General features: G+C 38.4%; 1 protein-coding gene across 2 annotated transcripts in view; it reads right to left on the bottom strand.

The window, feature by feature from the left end:
* The window catches only part of LOC124366445 (furin-like protease 1), a 512,427-nt gene extending 493,298 nt beyond the window's left edge, over positions 1-19,129 (bottom strand). For both annotated transcript variants that reach the window (XM_046823010.1, XM_046823006.1), the window contains exon 1: positions 18,903-19,129. The gene's annotated coding sequence lies outside the window, so the exon portion shown is untranslated. The remainder of the gene's footprint in view (positions 1-18,902) is intronic.
* Between the last annotated feature and the right edge of the window lie 1,031 nt (positions 19,130-20,160).

Genomic DNA, 20,160 nt, shown 5'->3' with positions numbered 1-20,160 from the left:
TTGTTAAGAGGATCGTAGAAGCCAATGGCCCATGATGATGGGCAGAATAAGGCTTTAAAGGAGATAGGCCTCTCCTTTAAAGAATAACTACGACTTTTTAAAGCCCAACCAGTGCTTGAAATTGAGGTTTCATCCTTCTTTTACCATTACTGCAATACTGTCTTTGGTACGGCCAAGAGACAGTTGAGGTCATTCCGGCTGAGATGAGATGATGTTATCTGAGTTACAGACATCGGCCTAAGGAACCCCTCCACGAGGCTTTTACGTATCCTTGCACTAGACTGACTATGTCACCTATGTTTGACATTTTACCGTCATGTGTGTTGTGGCGAACAGCTAACTAAGAAGAGCCAACAGGTGAAGTCATGCAACAGCATGCCGCAGTACGCGAAAAGACCTTTACAATGTCATGTCACAAGACATAGGGATTGTAATTTGAAAATATTAAGTTACTCCCTATTACCCCTGTTTGAAAAGGGGGATGAAATACTTTTATCCTGAAAAATCCAAAAAAGTAATTTAATGAGTATGGTGAAAGTTGTACATTGATATTTCAATCCGTTTGGAATATATCCAGGCGTATCAGAACTTATTTACACTCTTAGATTAAGGGGTTTGTTTGCCCATAACATTTTCTGGGATCGTCGTAGAGATGTTTTGTTCGTGTCACCATGTTTCTTTAGAATTTACCTTTCAAAATGACATGTCACTAGGTAGGGGTTTAAGTTAGAAAATGGTAAGTAACACTCTTCTTACACACTCATAAAAAGTATTTTACATCGATATCTCAATCCGTTTGGAATATATCCAAAACGTATCTTAATGCACCCTCTGTGCATAACAATTCACCACTATAAGTCGACTCCTTAATACGTAAGGATCTCAACTTTAGCGAAGTTCAGTTCCAGTACCGCACGGAGGACTAAAAGACGAGTTTGACCGCAAAGGCTCGTCACTCAGTGCACGCGGCTGCCAGGTGACCGGCATCGGAGGCCGACTAGACTGCGAGTTGCCAGTTATAGAGAAGGTGGGAGTGAGACATCCACTCTATTAATACCCGGCACCCATCCGCTATCCACCATCCGCGATGTTCAAGGCACGACATTGACTCGCTTCTCCCCGCTCGTTCGCCGGTCACTCGCGTCAAGAGGCCTCTTTCATGCCGCGACCACAAGCCGCCAGATCTGGAGGCAGATAATCCGCTGCGGTCATGTCTCTGGACCCTGGCTCGTGTTACTTTACTTTCTCACTTGCGCAACAGCCTAATGTACACTTGGATATCCTGTAGCGGGAGATCATGAGGAGTGGGCACGATGCAGATTGATACCGGTGTTGTAACTGCCGCTGCCTCCTCTCCAAATCCCATTCAAATGTCCAACATATAAGTTTTATTTCAATGTATTTAATATATTACTTATAACTAAGAGCATTTAATTTTTTTTTAATCAAACATTGACTGCATGAGAATGATAAGAATTGACCTAAACCAGAACAATTATATCAATACAAAACCTAACTATAATCAATTAGTTGAGAACAATATGGCATAACAGTAATATACGTTCATAGCAGATACTTATTATAAGTAGTACTTTGTCGTAATTGTTTTATTATTTGAACGCCTGTTTGTTAGATTTTTCAAATATGTTTATTATTTTTCAGTTTACAAACTGTTTGATATGGATTCAAACTGAAATTTTCAAATCCAATGATATTGAAACTAAAATACATTTTAATAAATTATAAAAACGTGTTTGCATCCTTTATATGTAAATAATAAAGGAATACTATCATACGATGTAAAAACTACTGTATCAGGAAGGTTTATTTGAACTTGGGCGAAGTTCGAAAAAATGTAAGAATTAGTTACTTAGGAAAAGTAGTTTTCTCGTACACGTTCTAGGAATTTGTTGAGAAATGTGTGAGGCTATACAGTACAAGATTAGGAGGTTAAGATATGGGCTAAAGATGTTGGTTTTATGGCTAGTGCTGTTTTATCGGGAATGTACACTGCTGGTGAACACGCAAGCCAGAGGAGGTGAACGCATTTATTGCCTTGGTGGATCATATATTTAGTTCCTCCACTTTAACATTTCTTTTTCTGTTTTCTTTTGTTGTGTTATCAGTTTCAAATAGTTTTTAAGGGGAGCATTTGAACTTTATTGTCAGAACCCCAAACAATTACTTGTTCCAAAGGAACAGGAACCTCTAACTGTCAAAAATGACTTCCAGAGGAGAAAACAGATATAAATGAAATATCTTTAGATAAATAACTTATATAAAAAAGAGTAGTCCTTCTGTCTGTCTGTCCGCTACCTCTTTCGTTACATTCTGTGAGTTCTTCGACAATCAGATTTATTGTGTTTGTTTATTGTTTACTTCCGCAGGCCCACTCCATTATCAAGGCACTTTACAACATAAAAGGGTGATTTTGTTTCTCCTTCATATTAACCGAATTGTCTCGGTTTTACAACAATTAGGTTAAATTAACTGTTGATGAATAAAATACATTACAGATCTCAACAACATCGATAATAAAGGCAGTACTAAATATTATGTCGAAACGTGACATTCTGAAAGCAATACTGTTTTGTAGAACATGTAAATGGCGTAGGATTAGATTTTATGAAGTGTCTGTATTTACTACAATACATAATAGTAGATGTCCTGTCTCATCATGTGGCGAAACGGTTTTTGCATTATGTTCCTAATTATTTTATTCTTATTCAAAACATCCAAGTGTTGAAGACTTATCTAATTGCTAAACATGACCCACAGTGGTCTAGTCTATATTAACCAAGTAAAATAAGGTTCAATCGTTATCACAATCTTTATCAACAACCGCTTCCGATGCTCTGATATCGCTGCTGATTGTGTGGGTCGGTCCAGTCTCGGAAATAAATTAGTAGTCCACATAATGTCGTGTTGATTTAGTCCGTAATTACTGCTTCAACGGAAAAAAATTTAACTTGTTTATGTGACTTACATTTTACATGTGTTGCGAACGAAACACTTCCCTCTAGATAGTACATATCCGGAAAATATGAAAACTGTAGTTTGAATGTTCCCTTCGAAGAAAAATGAATTAGGGCAAGATCCAGTTGTATTAGTGAACTGGGTGTGATATGTTGCTGGTTTAGACCTGTCGGAACATGTTAGGCGTTATGTTTTTATTTCACAGGCCCTGCACGTAATATATAGGTTAAAATACGAACAAGTACACAGTTGAATCTAAAAGTTCCTGATTGTGTACAGCATGTTTTGTAATTGCAGGGAATTCTTCAAAAGAACCGGCAAATACCGTTAGACTTGTACTATTAATGTTGCGGTATTGTATACTACCTAAAGTTTATACAAGGAGATATCCTTTGGGTACTAGTGCAATGTGGAAAGGAAGTTCCATTTGATGTTTTTTAACATTTTTGTGTTCACAAAAAATGCAGGATTTTGGGGGTAACTCAATATTTTTAAATGTAAACTCCTATCAAGTGATCCCTCATTTTGAATAGCATAAAGGAACTTAAATAGTGGTGAAAACTAGAGATCGCTATCACTTTCCCAACCAAAATAAAAGGTCACCAAAATGTAAACAAATCTGTGCACGAACATTTACAAAATAACAGTAGAAAACGTAGAAGATTTAAGAAACAGGATTGTTGAGGCCTGCTACAAATACTACACCAGACTTGTCAAAACGTGAGAGAACTTGCACTTGTCTCACTGCCAAATGTTAGGAGGATTTCAGTTTGAACATTTACAAAATAACAGTAGAAAACGTTGAAGATTTAAGAAACAGGATTGTTGAGGCCTGCAACAAATACCACATCAGACTTGTCAAAACGTGAGAGAACTTGCACTTGTCTCACTGCCAAATGTTAGGAGGATTTCAGTTTGAACATTTACAAAATAACAGTTGAAATCGTTGAAGATTTAAGAAACAGGATTGTTGAGGCCTGCAACAAATACCACATCAGACTTGTCAAAACGTGAGAGAACTTGCACTTGTCTCACTGCCAAATGTTAGGAGGATTTCAGTTTGAACATTTACAAAATAACAGTTGAAATCGTTGAAGATTTAAGAAACATGATTGTTGAGGCCTGCAACAAATACCACATCAGGCTTGTCAAAACGTGAGAGAACTTGCACTTGTCTCACTGCCAAATGTTAGGAGGATTTCAGTTTGAACATTTAATTTGACTTGGTAACTTGATGAGTTGTTAAATATCATTCTGAATCGAAATGAGATATCAATATTTGGTTTTCACAATTCACTTCCTTTCCACATTTCACTACTACCCAAAGGATATCTCCTTGTATAAACTGTAGAAAAAATAAGGGGGTCCTAACTTTTAATTCACCTTATATACCATTAGTACTCTTGTTATTATTAATACTGATATTATAATCCCTATTCCAACCAATGTAGCAAACAACGTATTTCATTACCACCATCGTAAATGGTTTTACGCATTGAACAAAATAATTGGTTAAAAATAAGCAGTAAAACTTTCCAGTCAGTCACGGTTTAATTCTTTCTGTTAAAGTGGACTTTCCAAAGACCTCTCTTGTTAACTCAAAACACAAACATAATTATATATTTGATTATGCTCTAAGCATTCACTAGTTAAATTTGAATTTAAATTCTAAACAAAAAAAAAAAACATTAATTTATTTCTTAAAATTTGTGAAATCTCGATTTGTGATGTCAGTTCGATCTCGACATATCTTGCGGACAGACAGACAGAGAGGCAGACAGACTGACATACAGAAATTACACTTTTCCAGCCACTTCGCTAACGCTCAGCCACACACATACACTTTGTCCCAGCCTTATATTTACAATATGTTAGATTTTGTCTAAAGAGAATCCTCAGTACATACAATATATTTGGAAGTAGTTAATCTTCCAAGTTTGGCTACTGGCTTGCAGAAAAGCCATAATGATGAAGGATGCTTTCACAAAGCCGCAATGTGCAATCTACATCTTGACGCAGCTAATCCCTCAAGGCTGTCACTCCGCTGCCTAAGGGTGGATCAACACGAGTGACGCAGACTCTGGGAGTCCCGTTTAGAACTCAACAACGGTTGTCTCGTGGACGTGGACGTACTCGTGCTGGACTTTCTCTTTCACGAGCATAACGCTCGGACATCAGTGTCACACATTCTTTGTCCAAACCTGTCCAAACGGACCCTTCGGATTTCTCTTCTGTTTTACTTATTTCTTAAGTATGTACCATATCCTGAAGTATCACAAGTGTGGTCCTTGAGTCTTTTTCTTACAGTTCTGTACATCCACTTTACTATCAAGTACACCTGAATACTCTCACTGTATAAGTGTGTCTTAATTAACTCAACTTTCTACAAACTTGAGGTTTCACATATAACTGTGACTAATGTTTCTGTGTGCGTAACATTCTATTTGAATGCTTACTTCAATTTTTAACTCTCAATCGTATTATTTGTTTCCTCTTCACTGTTTCTCGTAACTAGTAATATTAATTGATTACTATTTGGATAAAATCAAAGTTAAACAATCACGTTCAAATATTTTCAAGATGGCGGCCGTATGCGAGCAAGCTGTTTTTTACGCTTATTGTCTACAATATGGATAACGGATGAAGCATTTTAGACACTTCGTCATAACATTCATAATTGCACATTTTTATAAATCTGAAAATTACAAAATGGCGTCAGTTTCTAAAGGAATAGTAGAATCTGAGCTCTTATCCATCAAAGGGCAAGGGAAAGTGGGGTTCACTCTGTCTGTATTACTACCTGAACTATGGGATTTGGCTGAGCATTATTGAAGCCTATCATTCACTAGGCTGACACAAATTCTTTTGCTTGCCGTAGGGTTGTAAGAATTTGGTGTAAATTCGCAAATTTGTCTGTAGGAAATCTTAAGATTTAAATGAGCAATACCATAAAGTGGAAACACGCAACTTTGGCAAAGTCAATTAAAGATCGTACCAAATTAATTAGGCATTGTCACTTTGATATTTCGAGTTGACAGCGACAATCCAGTCTACACTTTTTACCGTCTTTGTCGGAGGAAATATTTACTAAACTATACGTTTGTATGAGTTTAGCAAACAGTTTAGTAGCACCTGTACAACCAATGACTGTAACGGTAATCTACAAAATAGATAAATAATAAGCTGAAGATAAAACAACACAGTTGGCTATAATCTGACTTTCCAATTAACGACATCTGAAGCGCACCTGTTTACACAGCGCGAGTGACAGTCAACAACCAAATGTTCCGTATCAATGGTGTAACCGGGGTTCCAGCTGTGTAACAGAGGCTACATCTAGCACGTGCTCGCATTCTGATTTATATGCCGGTTTAGCGTGAGTGACAGTCAACAACCAAATGTTCCGTATCAACGGTGTAACCGGGGTTCCAGCTGTGTAACAGTGGCTACATCTAGCACGTGCTGGTATTCTGATTTATATGCCGGTTTAGCGTGAGTGACAGTCAACAACCAAATGTTCCGTATCAACGGTGTAACCGGGGTTCCAGCTGTGTAACAGAGGCTACATCTAGCACGTGCTGGTATTCTGATTTGTATGCCGGTTGAGCGTGAGTGACAGTCAACAACCAAATGTTCCGTATCAACGGTGTAACCGGGGTTCCAGCTGTGTAACAGAGGCTACATCTAGCACGTGCTGGTATTCTGATTTATATGCCGGTTTAGCGTGAGTGACAGTCAACAACCAAATGTTCCGTATCAACGGTGTAACCGGGGTTCCAGCTGTGTAACAGTGGCTACATCTAGCACGTGCTGGTATTCTGATTTATATGCCGGTTTAGCGTGAGTGACAGTCAACAACCAAATGTTCCGTATCAATGGTGTAACCGGGGTTCCAGCTGTGTAACAGAGGCTACATCTAGCACGTGCTGGTATTCTGATTTGTATGCCGGTTTAGCGTGAGTGACAGTCAACAACCAAATGTTCCGTATCAACGGTGTAACCGGGGTTCCAGCTGTGTAAAAGAGGTTACATCTAGCACGTGCTGGTATTCTGATTTATATGCCGGTTTAGCGTGAGTGACAGTCAACAACCAAATGTTCCGTATCAACGGTGTAACCGGGGTTCCAGCAGTGTAACAGTGGCTACATCTAGCACGTGCTGGTATTCTGATTTATATGCCGGTTTAGCGTGAGTGACAGTCAACAACCAAATGTTCCGTATCAATGGTGTAACCGGGGTTCCAGCTGTGTAACAGAGGCTACATCTAGCACGTGCTGGTATTCTGATTTATATGCCGGTTTAGCGTGAGTGACAGTCAACAACCAAATGTTCCGTATCAATGGTGTAACCGGGTTCCAGCTGTGTAACAGAGGCTACATCTAGCACGTGCTGGTATTCTGATTTGTATGCCGGTTTAGCGTGAGTGACAGTCAACAACCAAATGTTCCGTATCAACGGTGTAACCGGGGTTCCAGCTGTGTAACAGAGGTTACATCTAGCACGTGCTGGTATTCTGATTTATATGCCGGTTTAGCGTGAGTGACAGTCAACAACCAAATGTTCCGTATCAACGGTGTAACCGGGGTTCCAGCAGTGTAACAGTGGCTACATCTAGCACGTGCTGGTATTCTGATTTATATGCCGGTTTAGCGTGTAACCGGGGTTCCAGCTGTGTAACAGAGGCTACATCTAGCACGTGCTGGTATTCTGATTTATATGCCGGTTTAGCGTGAGTGACAGTCAACAACCAAATGTTCCGTATCAACGGTGTAACCGGGGTTCCAGCTGTGTAACAGAGGCTACATCTAGCACGTGCTGGTATTCTGATTTATATGCCGGTTTAGCGTGAGTGACAGTCAACAACCAAATGTTCCGTATCAACGGTGTAACCGGGGTTCCAGCTGTGTAACAGAGGCTACATCTAGCACGTGCTGGTATTCTGATTTATATGCCGGTTTAGCGTGAGTGACAGTCAACAACCAAATGTTCCGTATCAATGGTGTAACCGGGGTTCCAGCTGTGTAACAGAGGCTACATCTAGCACGTGCTGGTATTCTGATTTGTATGCCGGTTTAGCGTGAGTGACAGTCAACAACCAAATGTTCCGTATCAACGGTGTAACCGGGGTTCCAGCTGTGTAACAGAGGTTACATCTAGCACGTGCTGGTATTCTGATTTATATGCCGGTTTAGCGTGAGTGACAGTCAACAACCAAATGTTCCGTATCAACGGTGTAACCGGGGTTCCAGCTGTGTAACAGTGGCTACATCTAGCACGTGCTGGTATTCTGATTTATATGCCGGTTTAGCGTGAGTGACAGTCAACAACCAAATGTTCCGTATCAATGGTGTAACCGGGGTTCCAGCTGTGTAACAGAGGCTACATCTAGCACGTGCTGGTATTCTGATTTATATGCCGGTTTAGCGTGAGTGACAGTCAACAACCAAATGTTCCGTATCAATGGTGTAACCGGGGTTCCAGCTGTGTAACAGAGGCTACATCTAGCACGTGCTGGTATTCTGATTTATATGCCGGTTTAGCGTGAGTGACAGTCAACAACCAAATGTTCCGTATCAATGGTGTAACCGGGGTTCCAGCTGTGTAACAGAGGCTACATCTAGCACGTGCTGGTATTCTGATTTATATGCCGGTTTAGCGTGAGTGACAGTCAACAACCAAATGTTCCGTATCAACGGTGTAACCGGGGTTCCAGCTGTGTAAAAGAGGTTACATCTAGCACGTGCTGGTATTCTGATTTATATGCCGGTTTAGCGTGTAACCGGGGTTCAAGCTGTGTAACAGAGGTTACATCTAGCACGTGCTTGGTATTCTGATTTATATGCCGGTTTAGCGTGAGTGACAGTCAACAACCAAATGTTCCGTATCAACGGTGTAACCGGGGTTCCAGCAGTGTAACAGTGGCTACATCTAGCACGTGCTGGTATTCTGATTTATATGCCGGTTTAGCGTGAGTGACAGTCAACAACCAAATGTTCCGTATCAACGGTGTAACCGGGGTTCCAGCTGTGTAACAGAGGCTACATCTAGCACGTGCTGGTATTCTGATTTGTATGCCGGTTTAGCGTGAGTGACAGTCAACAACCAAATGTTCCGTATCAACGGTGTAACCGGGGTTCCAGCTGTGTAACAGAGGCTACATCTAGCACGTGCTGGTATTCTGATTTATATGCCGGTTTAGCGTGAGTGACAGTCAACAACCAAATGTTCCGTATCAACGGTGTAACCGGGGTTCCAGCTGTGTAACAGAGATTACATCTAGCACGTGCTGGTATTCTGATTTATATGCCGGTTTAGCGTGAGTGACAGTCAACAACCAAATGTTCCGTATCAACGGTGTAACCGGGGTTCCAGCTGTGTAACAGAGATTACATCTAGCACGTGCTGGTATTCTGATTTATATGCCGGTTTAGCGTGAGTGACAGTCAACAACCAAATGTTCCGTATCAACGGTGAAACCGGGGTTCCAGCTGTGTAACAGAGGTTACATCTAGCACGTGCTGGTATTCTGATTTATATGCCGGTTTAGCGTGAGTGACAGTCAACAACCAAATGTTCCGTATCAACGGTGTAACCGGGGTTCCAGCTGTGTAACAGAGGTTACATCTAGCACGTGCTGGTATTCTGATTTATATGCTGGTTTAGCGTGAGTGACAGTCAACAACCAAATGTTCCGTATCAACGGTGTAATCGGGGTTCCAGCTGTGTAACAGAGGCCAAATCTAGCACGTGCTGGTATTCTGATTTATATGCCGGTTTAGCGTGAGTGACAGTCAACAACCAAATGTTCCGTATCAACGGTGTAACCGGGATTCCAGCTGTCTAACAGTGGCTACATCTAGCACGTGCTGGTATTCTGATTTATATGCCGGTTTAGCGTGTAACCGGGGTTCCAGCTGTGTAACAGTGGCTACATCTAGCACGTGCTGGTATTCTTATTTATATGCCGGTTTAGCGTGTAACCGGGGTTCCATCTGTGTAACAGAGGCTACATCTAGCACGTGCTGGTATTCTGATTTATATGCCGGTTTAGCGTGAGCGACAGTCAACAACCAAATGTTCCGTATCAATGGTGTAACCGGGGTTCCAGCTGTGTAACAGAGGCTACATCTAGCACGTGCTGGTATTCTGATTTATATGCCGGTTTAGCGTGAGTGACAGTCAACAACCAAATGTTCCGTATCAATGGTGTAACCGGGGTTCCAGCTGTGTAACAGAGGCTACATCTAGCACGTGCTCGTATTCTGATTTATATGCGCGTTTAGCGTGTAACCGGGGATCCAAATGTGTAACAGAGGCTACATCTAGCACGTGCTGGTATTCTGATTTATATGCCGGTTTAGCGTGAGTTACAGTCAACAACCAAACGTTCGTATCAATGGTGTAACCGGGGTTCCAGCTGTGCAACAGGGGCTACATCTAGCACGTGCTGGTATTCTGATTTATATGCTGGTTTAGCGTGAGTGACAGTCAACAACCAAACGTTCCGTATCAATGGTGTAACCGGGGTTCCAGCTGTGTAACAGAGGCTACATCTAGCACGTGCTGGTATTCTGATTTATATGCCGGTTTAGCGTGAGTGACAGTCAACAACCAAATGTTCCGTATCAACGGTGTAACCGGGGTTCCAGCTGTGTAACAGAGGCTACATCTAGCACGTGCTGGTATTCTGATTTGTATGCCGGTTTAGCGTGAGTGACAGTCAACAACCAAATGTTCCGTATCAACGGTGTAACCGGGGTTCCAGCTGTGTAACAGAGGTTACATCTAGCACGTGCTGGTATTCTGATTTGTATGCCGGTTGAGCGTGAGTGACAGTCAACAACCAAACGTTCCGTATCAACGGTGTAACCGGGGTTCCAGCTGTGTAACAGAGGTTACATCTAGCACGTGCTGGTATTCTGATTTGTATACCGGTTGAGCGTGAGTGACAGTCAACAACCAAACGTTCCGTATCAATGGTGTAACCGGGGTTCCAGCTGTGTAACAGAGGCTACATCTAGCACGTGCTGGTATTCTGATTTGTATGCCGGTTGAGCGTGAGTGACAGTCAACAACCAAATGTTCCGTATCAATGGTGTAACCGGGGTTCCAGCTGTGTAACAGAGGCTACATCTAGCACGTGCTGGTATTCTGATTTATATGCCGGTTTAGCGTGAGTGACAGTCAACAACCAAATGTTCCGTATCAATGGTGTAACCGGGGTTCCAGCTGTGTAACAGAGGCTACATCTAGCACGTGCTGGTATTCTGATTTGTATGCCGGTTGAGCGTGAGTGACAGTCAACAACCAAATGTTCCGTATCAATGGTGTAACCGGGGTTCCAGCTGTGTAACAGAGGCTACATCTAGCACGTGCTCGTATTCTGATTAAAATGTCGGATTTTGCAGGATTTTCAGTTTTACTAAGAATTATAAGAGCGATGAAGTATTTCACGTAAATCGTAGCCGTAAGTTTATGGTACATATGATTTCAGTGGCAAAGTACAACTTTGATACAATATTAAAACATCTCTATTTAAAATATTTCTTTTTATTTATTATGATATTTTAAACTTTAGCCACACGATAGGAGCAAAATCTCAGATCCGCGGCGGTGGATGACTAGCGCCTGCTTTACATACAATGGAGTAGTACCTCAAAATTTAGGTTTGAGGAATCAAATCTGTTGAGGGTTTTGAGAAGTATTTATAGGACATCCCAACAGTTGTAATACTTATTCACTCGTTAATAATATTGTTACAAGCTATCAAATATTCCTCTTACAAATAAGCAAATTGTTACAGTCACATGCGTGCAAGGAAGGAATCATTCTTTTGAAGTAATTCAAAGTGCAAGTGTTGATTTTTGAAGTAATTGCACATTTTAGGTTTGCCTAACACATACATTGTTAAAAATTTCGCATTTATTCAGCTTTATAATCAAGTAATGCGAGATAAAAAGACAACAAAATATTTATACAACTATTTCACCGCTTAGGTCACAATGTACTAGTAGATCGAGAGTAGTAAATATCGCCAAATTATTATTTTTTAGCACCTCCAAGATGCTACATAGATAGGCTTACCACCAAAATTTCCATTTAAACAAAAAATGCTGGTCACATTAGCACTGTAAAGTTTATTTTAGGAAGAATATGCAACACATATGTAAAATTTATCTGTACTTGACACAACTATTTAAAAACTGTAAAATATGTTCTACAATCCTATTTTAACTGCAAAATTCAAAATGTTAGGCTATATTAAGCTATAGAGGCTAAATGATTTATACGTTTTCAACATTGTGAACAAATTCAACAAGATTTTCAAATTGTATAATAAACATCATTACAGTATTCACACTGTAACAGGAGCGAGATGACACTGACACTACGTACTTGCCGAGAGGGATGCGGAGAGGTCGGCCACCAGGTGCCTAATTGTATGATAAACTTTATTACAGTGTAATTCACACTGTAACACGAGCGAGATGACACTGACACTACGTACTTGCCGAGAGGGATGCGGAGAGGTCGGTCACCAGGTGCTTAATTGTATGATAAACTTCATTATAGTGTAATTCACACTGTCACACGAGCGAGATGACACTGACACTACGTACTTGCCGAGAGGGATGCGGAGAGGCCGGTCACCAGGTGCTTAATTGTATGATAAACTTCATTATAGTGTAATTCACACTGTAACACGATCGAGATGGCACTGATACTACGTACTTGCCGAGAGGGATGCGGAGAGGCCGGTCACCAGGTGCTTAATTGTATGATAAACTTCATTACAGAGTAATTCACTCTGTAACACGAGCGAGATGACATTGATACTACGTACTTGCCGAGAGGGATGCGGAGAGAGGCCGGTCACCAGGTGCTTAATTGTATGATAAACTTCATTATAGTGTAATTCACACTGTAACACGATCGAGATGGCACTGATACTACGTACTTGCCGAGAGGGATGCGGAGAGGCCGGTCACCAGGTGCTTAATTGTATGATAAACTTCATTACAGAGTAATTCACTCTGTAACACGAGCGAGATGACATTGATACTACGTACTTGCCGAGAGGGATGCGGAGAGGCCGGTCACCAGGTGCTTAATTGTATGATAAACTTCATTATAGTGTAATTCACTCTGTAACACGAGCGAGATGACATTGATACTACGTACTTGCCGAGAGGGATGCGGAGTGGTCGGTCACCAGGTGCTTAATTACGTTGTTGCTTTCTTAACCCTTTTATTATGTAACACGGAACTTGCGTGTAATTAAACATGCAGAGGCGGGAGAACATTTTATGAAACGTATTTAATATTTTACTATTGTATAACATTTACATAAACAACATTCTTTACATAATCATAGGTTTAAACACACTTCAACATTTAAGGTGGTCCAAAAACGGCGTTTGTTTGTTGTATGTTTTGTGGCCTTCTCTATTGAAAGATGAAAATCAATAATTAACTGTTAAATATTTGTATTTCACTATCGCGGGGGGGGGGAGGGTGTATGGGGAAACAAAGTTTTGAGAAAATGCCAATCTAAGCCATATTCTGCCCGTCTTTAAAGTTTAGTTACCTTTATCAGGATTTTATCAAACAGAATTAGGGGGAGATTCGATACAGTATACCGTATATGGTACTGATAAAATGTGCTATGGTCACACACATGATTAGATCCTGCTTTGTCTCTAATTCAGGCCCAAAATCTAACGTATTAGACTGCTCGGCCATTGGCACTCCCCCCCCCCCCAAATAAAAAAGTCTTTAAAAATAAACAAACTTTAACTAAAGTTTTGTATTGGTTTTTAGAAGTATGTGCGTCATTTTTGTAAGGTTTATTTAATATTTCTGTTACTAGGAAAGGTGTAGATGTGCTGTAGGATAAAATTCTTTTGGTCAACTTAACAAGAGATATGTTCGAAATCCAAATCGCAACTAAAATAATTTCTGAAATTGTTGGAACATTAAATGAGCCGCTGGATACTCAGAAAGTCACTTCAATGACAACTCAAAGTTCGAGACGCCAAAGAAGCATGCCAAAAGAGCCGTCAAGGGTCAAGAGGAGTTTTATGGCTGCTTCTGCAACAGGAGAATCAATGTCATCGCACACACTTCGAGAGTCCTCCACGTGCAAGTACAAGAATAGTAATATCCTTCCCCCACATAGGTGGGGTCTGTTAATGTCATTTTGGACACACATCATATAGGGGAATGTTATGGAGGTACACGTACAGCACTAGATCTACACCCCAGCTGTCCGCTACACCCCTCATGTTGATGTCAAAAGGTCATAAGAGGCATCCAAATAGAAGATAAATGGGTGCACGGAAACTCAGGAATAGATCATTCAGTGCGCTGACCACTACTTGGGAACAAGAACCATGTACTAAACTACATATTATACTGTTGTGCTTGAAATAGGACCCATTTACGAATTTTTTCGACACCTTTTCGAGCGCTCACGTGATCGTGAGCTTGAATTTAAGTACATCTCTAGAGCTTTTTTTGCCAGGAGTGCGGGGTTGCACCGCCGAATTGTCTCCAAACGTGATACGAGGTCCGAAATGCTCCTAGCCATCAGAAGAAAAACAAATTCCTTTGATATAATACCTCGTAATGATTAACTTTAACGCGTAATAACAAGCAGCAGATAGGGACAGAGTAGATTCCGTATAATACCCAAGTACCGGAACTAATTATAATTGAGTAAAATCCTCATAATGCTGAGAATGAAATTGATAACTGTTATCAGAGCTTTCCTTGGCGCTGATAACCGAGGCAAAGTTCGTTGTCAATCAGCATTCAGCAACAAATTAACGACGAATAAATCTTAACTATTACACTTGTTTGTTTTCATCGAATTAGGAGTTAAATAACAGTAAATAATAAATTAAATATTCTATAACTATATAAAATCCTAGAATATACTTTCTACAGTATACCACTGTATTAACATTTACAATATGAAATACAACATGGCCTGTAAATTTCGTATTAAAAACGTTCCACAAATAAAAGTTATTAAATGGTATTGATCTTAGTTTTACATTTTACTATTATAAATAACAGTTTCTCTTTTTCCAGTTTATATTCGACAGACTTACAATGTTTGTCGATTACATGGAACATTCCGGATGTCCCAAAAAGCCCTCTGACCCCAAATAAACTTTTTAGTACATATAGGCCTATACCTACCAGTAACAATGGGTGATCATCCATCGTTAAGACTAAATAATCGTGGTTTTAGAGGATGAGTATATGAACTTCAACCACTAACACTAAATGGGATTATTGTGAGGCGAGGAGAGGTGTCAAGTTAAAATTGCTAATTGCAAAACCCCACCCAGTTAAATCTCATTCTAAAGTTTTTGTAGAAGTTGCCACTAACCAGATATCTTTATTTTAATGTAGCACAAAATGTAGGCCTGTCAAGTATGTTCTTAAAAAACGATAAAAATCAATACTAGTGTTTACAAACTGTCTGAGCTACTACTTAAAGAACACAAAAAGTAAATTTGATTACATTAAAAATACTTGTCCGTCTAATTGCCTGAGCGCCAGCTTTCGTTCGATACATAAAGAAAGAATTTAGCTATGTCCATTTCTACATAGGCAAGTATGAGTTTCATGATGGAGCATGTTCCTCATTGGGATTTGGCTGAGCGTCATAAAAGTTTATCACTCAGGAGACTGGCAAAATTTCTCTTCAGTCTGCTTGTAGGACATTGGTAAAATAAAATGGACTCTTGAAGCATGTTGAGTGACGTTCTGCCTTGTATTAATATCTACCATCGTATTCAATTGGGTCAATTTCACACTAACGACTAACGTCGAAATAATCATAGTATCAATCAATCGCCAAAAAAAACTTATTTTGCACGTTCAGTCTCAGTAATTGTATAACTTACGAATTCGACCTTTGGAACAGCGTATATGTTAACACATTCACATTCCTTACTGAATACGCTTACCTAGAAAATAATTCTACCGTCATGAAAACCGAGTAAACGTATCTATAAGACGTGTTTACATACGAAGCTGCGATTAGTGATGTTCCATATAAATGTAAATAATAATAATGTAACTACAGGGAAGAGCCGGAAAGCTGATAGAGGAATACGTTCATTAACGTGACTTCTAAATTAACTATTAGATATTACCCAATAATGTACACCTGAACATTAAAGCTTTTGCGTTTAGCGGTCTGCAGTATAGGTGCAGTGTTAATTACCAATTAGTTATTTCAAACATAATCGCGGTGGTTAAAAGTGCTACAATAGAAACTACAGAAGTTTTAATTTGTCAAGTTTGTACCACTGCCAATGTACACAAAATAGCTTCATTATTAGGTAATTTTTGATGCAGTGTACAAATGTTGTAGACAAAAAAGTGGTAATAATTTTCATTAATGCAGATATTTTCATATCATAGTGTGTAACCGATTCATTACAATTGTACATTAAATGAACAAGTTTTCTTATGCCGTTTCCATAAGCATTTACTAGTCTATAAAACAAAGAGTTGTGCTTTGAGTGCTTAATTTGTGCTTTATTCTCAAAAATGTGCGTAAAGTGTAAAGGTGAAATTACTGTTCATGTAAGAATTTTATTGGCTTGCCCGTACGCGTAATACTAGGAATACAAAACTGATTATGCAAATATTTGGTGAAAGTATTTTAGGCTATATACTGCAGTACAACATACTTAAAACTATACTGGGCTTCTTTACATGAGCACGCTTGTATAGTTTAGTAGCAACTCAAATTATATTTTTTATATTTATTTACGCCATCCCGGTATTTTTTATTAAAGTTTTAACAATACAATGGCTGCGCTGAATAAGCTATATTGATTACATTATCTAGATTACAGCACCTAATGCATATCCAACAGATGACATAGACCGCGTATATGTCAAAATTCCATTAAATCAAATGGAACAACATTTAAATTAGATAATGCTCCACAACTAAATTTAACGTTTTAAATTTTTAATGTTTGTCCAAAAAGTTATTGTGCTTACAAAATATGTAATTTATATGTTTATGGTCCAAAAATAAAAAAAAACTCTTAAAATGAGGTGTTATCACGAACGTTCGTTAAATTATTGAAAATTTGCAGATACCATGTCTGAAAGATGGTAGGTAGCATTCAAACCGAAGAAGAATTAACATTTTATTTCATACGATAACACAATTGAAAAAACGCTAAAGATTCCATATTATGTTCCAACCTAATTTAATTTAAGTTAACTGTAGAACTGTGAAATACATTTTCTAGTATGTAAAGAAAAAACGTGTTCAATTATGTTTTTCGTATTTATTTTTATCCAAAAAAATCTTCATAGTGCATTCCTCAGTATTCCTATCTATTGAATAAAGGCATTTATGAATAAACTAAACCGAAGCGTACATTGTTAACACTGTATTATTGTTAAAATATGTCGAATTTAACTACAACCAAAGGATATCAACCACATTAAAAAGAGTTACATAATTTTAATCTGTAACTTTTGTCTGTTTAAATAACAGATCGTTTATTTACAAGCATTTTAAGTATGACATTTAGCCAATTTTGTAATTAAGCCCAAATTGAAATGGCTGAAAACAACAATGCGAAACGTTTAAACTATTTATAAGGAGTCAAAATCCACGAAGTGTCACGTGACTTATAGTTTGCCAATTAAATATTATTGACAAAATGAAACATTTTTTTAATGATGCTATCTAAAAAAAAAATAATTCTTTGGGAAAAATTTATTCTATCCAAAACCTATTGCACCAGCACTTAAAAATAATTGTATAATTGTAACTTGTCAGAATACAACTGCATGATTACTAGAATTTCCGTGCAACTACAAAATTTCCGTACAATTGGCAGTATGAATTAATCGGGGTGGTCCATCCCACTTAACATATTAAGTTTAAGAAGTGTAACGACTAATAAAAAATAAATAATTAAGTATTTTGATGCTAAAGCTCTATAATACCATTATAGAACGTTCTTGTGGGGCGCTGTTACAAACCCTAAAACAGATATGTAGTAATATTTTGTAGTTATTCACATTAATATAACATCATGTATTCAATTCATTATATTAATTGCAAAGTGAAATCAAATATGGGATTTTGCTTTACTCGGAATCAAAATTATTGTACTCGGTCCGATCAGGTATAGCAGTGTGAAATGTATTATGTATATGTATCTGTTGACTTTAGATAATATATTAATATAAAATACATAACATTTAATTATTATATCAATTTGTAATTCATTTCATAGACAATAATGCTTTGTTCTGTAATACTGCAACTAAATTTAAAAACAATTGAAACGACGTTATGTGTTTAAAGTTACTATTTTACATACTAAAACGACCTGACAGTAAAGACCTGAAGAAGGCTTAACGTAAAATGTTTTACAACAATGAACTTCACAATAACATGAATACAAGGGTAGTAATTCCTGACCCTTATTTTAGGTTAAGAATTGACTGCACCCTAATTTTCGTTTATCAATAATCCCTGTATTACAACAGTGTGGTATTAAATGTGTGGTAGCCCCTCTTCAATACTTACTGATTTGTAACATTTAACAATATTTATTACTTGTATTGTTTATACAGTAAAATGGTAAGTACAATGCAAACATAAAATTGTAAAAATGTAAACTTTATATTTAAATGGTTTAATACATCATCAACATCATATTTTTCTGTGTTATATAATATGATACTAAAATTTAATTTTGTGTAAATAATACTTTTCAATGAATACTTACAAAATCCCTTGCATATACCCAATTTGTAGGATAAATCTTTTACCATTCATTTCAAAAAGGATTACAGATAAAGGCAACAAGATGATTTTTTAAAGTATAAGTCAGCTTAACCTAAAAGAAGGAAAATACAAATACCTTAACATGCAGAGTAATCCTACACATCCATCCGGCGGATTCACAACATAACCAAAAATCAAAACACTCCAAAACCAACAAAAGAGGGGCTAATCAACTACCGAACGAAAAGAGGACAGAACGCACCAAAAAGCACTGAAGCCGACTAAAGAGGTCACGCACTTGCAACAGAAACGAGTCTTTCCGACCGGACCCGAACACACCCGACCTACGCGCTCGGCAATCAGCCAGAGACTGAGATCTTTAAAGAGAGCGACCTCCCCCCACAGTCGAACCTCCCCCACCATCGGCATGCGCTGCCAACCTCACGACCTGAAAAGTACCGCAGCAGCTTTTGTCCCCGGACTAATTAACATGCGACTGAACCGTACAACGTTTTCTGTTTCGGTGAATTGCTTTCTGCACAATAAAAACTGCAAATAATGCCGTTTGTTTAACAGGTCCAATTAAATTCGTTGTCGTTCAACTGGAATTTCCCCTTGTGTCATAATTAAACGAGAGAGAACGAAGTGGTATTCTCGTGTCGTTAGAACTTTCCTCTGAGCTTTGCCTTTGCATTTTTCAATTGTTCGGAATAATTTGGGAACCCAGGTAACTGGGTAGAACCGACTGTTTGAACAGCGCAAAATCAGATGTCTCTTCTGCTTTAATACCTACAATTTTTTTTTCTTAATCCTTTCACAGGCCTTAATCCTCAGTTCCTTAAATAACACAATGTGACATTCATGAACACATCCATATTTTGACATGTGCACAAAGAAACTAGTATGTATCACATAAGACAAAAATAATTAGGCATGGTAAATCTAGTTTCTTCACACTGTGATTAGTTCACGAGTAATTAATTATTTCAAATAATCACTAGAGATCACTGGCAGGTGGATATAAACATTGACACGAGAAAATACCCTTGACCTATATGCTTCAACTGGATGGTAACACCAAATAAAATGGTGACTTTATAGCTTAAATAATTATAAAAAATATTTAAAAACACATTCTCCATAGCAGTCACAAAATTAAAAGCTGAGCATTGTAGTTCTACGTATTTGGAAATCCATTGCTAATATTTTTACAGTATTCAAATTCTTCAAACAAAACAAAACAATACAATATTGTTATTTAATTTTAAACTTAGCAATAGCATACAGGTATGCAACGTGAAGGGAATTAACATTCGTGATAGTTATAAACACGGTAGGAGACGCCCTACCACGTGACATGCTGCAGGCTATGCTGAGGTCGCATGCAAAATTTC

Source organism: Homalodisca vitripennis, chromosome 7 (assembly GCF_021130785.1).
Source record: "Homalodisca vitripennis isolate AUS2020 chromosome 7, UT_GWSS_2.1, whole genome shotgun sequence".
Lineage (NCBI taxonomy): Eukaryota > Metazoa > Arthropoda > Insecta > Hemiptera > Cicadellidae > Homalodisca > Homalodisca vitripennis.
Note: the sequence above shows the minus strand (reverse complement) of the source record. Positions and strands in the feature narration are given on the sequence as shown.